A 5,064-nucleotide genomic window follows, 5' to 3' on the forward strand; every position below is an offset into this window, starting at 1 on the left:
ATAAAATCATGCATCTTGTTCTAGCCAAAAAATGGCTATTGTCGGCCCCTCCAATTATTGAGAATTTATTCTTTCTTGGATTTAATTAATTGTTTTGGGATATTCATCCAAATTAAATCCAATTAAATCTTGCCACATTTTATTCCCTCGCCCCAATTGAATTAAGAGTTGAATTATTTCCTTGTGGCTAATTAAGCCAATTTTCGGTGTCCCTATTTTTTAGAGGAGAATATATTTGTTTCTTATTTTGTGGAATCCCTTTTATTCAATGAAATACCAAATTAATACCTAAGTCAATTAATTGGGGATGTGAATATTTCCATGTGTCGCACGCCCCATTTTGGTTAATTTCCTTGTGCAAATTTATTTAGTTGTTGCCTATTTTATGGGAGTCTTTTCCTATAAAGAAATTACCAAATTTAAATCCTATTCTATTTAATTGAGGATTTAAATAATTTCCTTGTGCAATTCCTTATGGAATTTTCGTCCCTTCCTCATTATTTTCCTACTTGGAGATTTAATTTATTTTGTTCCCTTGTTTATGGAATATTCACTTTTATTTCCTAAGTTGTGAATATATTCTCTCCAAGTAAATACCAAATAAATTCCTTGTTATGCTCTACATGGAATTTTCGAATTCCTCCCCATCCTACATGCCTATTTTATTCTTTTAATTATGGGACTTTTATTTCATTTGGCCATTATTTTATCCCTCCATAATTAATTAAATAATTCTTTAAACTTTAACCTAATCCTATACAAACACCTAAACTAAACCCTAGCCCCCATCTCCCTCAAAATTTCGTGCCTCCCCCCTTCACTCTCCATCCTCTCCAAAAACTTCTTCCCTCATTGTTTCTTGCATCAATTGGAGTGGATTTTTCAAGAGTTTCGACGAATCGCCTCCATCCTTGTTCCTACCGTTCGTTTTCGTGATTCGAAAAGGTATAACTAAGTTTTTCTTCTCATCTCTTCATTGAAACATTATTCTTGAATCCTACATGCATATAGAGGGTGTAGGATTAATAGATCGAAAAATTTATCGGTGGGAAAGTGTGATTGCATAAGAACTTTGATAATATTGTGTTTTTGATTGAAATCATGTGATGTTGGATTGGAATAGTTGGTGAATGATGTGAGTTCATGTGCAAATATGTGTGTGAGAAACTTTTAAGCATGATTATGTGTGTTCGAGCATGAAAAATCGATGTTTGTTTGATGGAAGATGAAAACCCTATTTTCGATCTATGAACCTGAAAATCTGTGGTGCACGACCAGTGACTTTTGATCTGTGATTGACCCATAAAACGAACGAATTTTGCTATGAAATATTTACTGAGTAAACTTCAAGATGTTTTCTGTGTCTCGTGTGAATTTCAGCCCGTTTTATCGAAAAATGAATTTTTAATAAATTTTTGAAGTTGACTGCGCAAATCTGCCAGAAACGTGAGTTCTCACCATGAATGTTTCGTTTTCTGTTTGTATGACCAAATGACCTCCGATTGATGTGATTCTTGAGCTATATGAAAATTTGAAGTGTCTTCTGTATTGTGTTAAATTTTCAGCTTTTTTTGGTATCGTATGAATTTATGGTGAATTTTTAAAATGAACTACGCAATACTGCCAGAAATTGTATGTTCCGACCAGAGAGTTCAATATGTGATATGACTGACTAAATGACGTGATTTCGATATGAAAATTTTCATGGATGAACTTGAATGTGTCCTCTGTATCGTGACCAAAATTTAGCATGTTTTGAGGTCGGGTGAATTTAAAGTGATTTTTACAAAACGGTCGCGTAATTCTGCCAGTTTTCTGCCTTGATTAAATGACACTTATTTTTCAAGTTTAAAAGTATTGTATGATGCATGTATGTCCAAGGAATGTGCTTAAATGTTGAAATCACTTGTGATAAGTTGAAATGTGTTACGTGTGTTTACACCTTTGAGATGTATGTCGGGTTTGGGAAATTGAGGAAAACGATGAGAGAGAAACGATAGGACATGCATAGTGATATGTTGTTGTGTGAGACTGACTTGTGTTGTCGTTGACAAGGGTGTTGTGTATTCGTGAACTCGAGGATCGAGAGTTGCTAAGTTGGGTTGTGATTTTGCTAAGAGAACGAGGTGGGCTTTCTTTTCAAACCTCTTTACTTTTCCGAAAAATATTATGTGGAGATATAAGGGTGGTTTAACTGTTATGTCATGCCATGATGTTTTTGTTATGAGATTGTGTGCCTGATGCCTAGTTCGTATGAGTTTACTCCGTTAGGCTATATGGCTGTGTTGTGAAACGAATTCGGGTCCGAGTAGGGCCGTCCCTATCGGGCTGTGTACACTGGTGGGATCGTGAGCCGTCCTTGCAAGTCGGCCGGTCTCGTGGGCGAATAGTGTGGCCACACTATTGTCGCACTGTGATTGTGATTGATGGATTGATGTGAAAAGTGGGGAGATAAATTGTCTGGCCAGACTTGAATATTTTTGTGTTTCTCGTGATTTTCTTAATACATAAAACTCGAGATCACTGGTATGGATGACATAACTTATTAAAATGTTTTCGGCATGAGCCCATTGAGTACAACAAGTACTCAGCCCTGCATATTATTTTTCTTATGTGCAGGTTGAGCGGGATGTTGCGGTGGATGTTGAGCTGGCTTGAGAACGTAGGATACGTTGTGTCGTCATACATAGGCGTAGTCCTTGACTCTCCTTAAACTGTATTTTCCGCTGCTATAACTTGAACCATGTCTCAAGACTTTAATCTTTTCTTTATGCTTTGTGTTTGAACATGTATGGTGGTGATTAGTTTTTAAACAAGTGTTTACGTTGTCTTTTGAAAATGATATTCTTCGAGATTTAAGTTAAATGTTTGTTTTACTTTAGTTATTAATGGTTGTATTTCTTAAGTCTAATTTTTTTTTCCGTTGTCCTTTTTGAATGTATTTTTCTTATGTCTTTTCAAAAAAAAAATATAACCTTAAAATTTTTAAACTAAGTTGTTTTCCTTTCTTTAAGTTAATTAAGTTGATCTTCTAAATTGTAATCCATGCATGTCGGTCACGATCGCCGCGTTTGTGGTACCCCTTGTATGGGCGGTCGTGACATTTCTTGAGCCTCGGCTTCAGTCCATTCAGATTTCCTTGCAGTAATATTGTATACCTGTCACGTTTACATTTTTGTAAATAAATTTCTTTTAATGTAACACTATTATTTATTTACTCGTTTACTGTACCGTAGGTGTGGTATGGTGTTGATGAAGAGACGACTCGGTGATGCCTTTGATTTGAATTTTTCATGGTAGTTGAGGTACACAACCCATGCGTCTATGATGTTGATACTGACGTGTGTACGTGGAGCAAGGCTGTGGAAATCAATCTTGAACATGCTCATCATGTTGTTCTCATAAACTATCTCATAACTAATTTCAAATTCATATTTAATGTTAGTTAAAAGAACTTAATAAGAATATAATTATGTAATTCAAAACATACTATTCGCTTTTTTCATGTGCATCAACCAGTACATTATTTCTTTCTCTTCTTTATTCAGTTTTCCTTTTAGATTTACTGCTCTGACATTGTAGGGAGAGCACAGTGCTTCAACAATTTTCTTTGTTGTTCTGGTCACTTTCTCCTTTTCAACTGGAGGTTCTTGGGAAACCATTTTCTTCCCTTTGTCCTTTTTCAAATTTTCTTCTCTCTGTTTTAAAACTTCATCATCTCCTATTTCATCATGTATATCCTCCATGACAGTGGATATTATGGTATCAACTCTCTCATGCTTTCATTCAAAAATATAAATTGTTATTGACAGAAGGGATATTATTTTACCTAATGGAACTCATATTATCAGCCAAAAGTATCATTTTATCAGCCAAAAATCTAAAACTATCATTATGAAACAAAAATATCATTTTATCATTGAACCTATCATTTTACCCACTGAAACTATCATTTTATTCTCCGAAACTATCATTTTATCTAACCAGAGAACTCAAACAATCAATTTATCATGCAAAAGTATCATTTTATCATTTGAAACTATCATTTTATCCCCTCAAACTATCATTTTATGATGCAAAAGTATCATTTTTCAAATAAAACAGAACAACCAAAAAACATCATCAAACCTATATCATTTTAACCATATAAACAATCATTTCATGTACTTAAACTATCATTTTTAAAAGTTACCTCATATTCTTCATTTTGAACTTCTTTCTCTAGAACTTTTTCCTTCTCTTCTCGAGCTGCTTTATTAGCCATTTCCTTTTCGCTTTCATTCTGTTTCTCTTGCTCATTTTCTACCTCATCATCTTTTTCCTTCTTCATATCCTTTTCCCGATTAAAATTTTGATTCTCATCAGGAGTGTAGTCATATTCCGGTATCTGAATGACTGTATCATCTTGAACAACTTTTTCCTTGCCTTACTTTGAAGCTGCCTTACCATTGGTTGCATCATCATTCTTTCTTTTCTTCTTATTTCTTATATTTTTTAGTTCATCTGCTAATAGTCTATCATCATCAGCAGCAGCATCACGAATGTTCTTTCCTAATAAACAAAAGATTTCAGTGTGTATGTCATTATATAAAGTCAAAGTATCATTTTATCCCCTGAAACTATCATTTTACCCACTGAAACTATCATTTATCTACACAAATATCTTTTTATCTACTCAAAGTATCATATCATAATGTGAAACCATCATTTTATCAAGTGCAACTATCATTTTACCTTCAGAAACTATCATTTGCTAAATTTCAATGAGTTCAAAACAGCAGAGGGAGCATAACTTGTCACTTAAGTAGAACAAAACACTACTCACAAAATCAGCACTCAAATAAACTACTTCGAATCTACATTACTGCTGCACACAATTTTCTAAAGCAAAGCGTTTTACTAGTAGATCATGGCTTCTCAAGTGTAAAAGGTCAGGAGGTTAGGATATGGAATAAGGTATGAATTGATGATACAAAACCAAGTATGAATTAAATTCAAAGTAAATTCATCATGCTGTCATATGTAACTCTAAATCTACACCAAAAAACTATAGAATCTAAAAAA

Source organism: Salvia splendens, chromosome 18 (genome assembly GCF_004379255.2).
Source record: "Salvia splendens isolate huo1 chromosome 18, SspV2, whole genome shotgun sequence".
In the NCBI taxonomy this organism is placed as follows: Eukaryota; Viridiplantae; Streptophyta; class Magnoliopsida; order Lamiales; family Lamiaceae; genus Salvia; species Salvia splendens.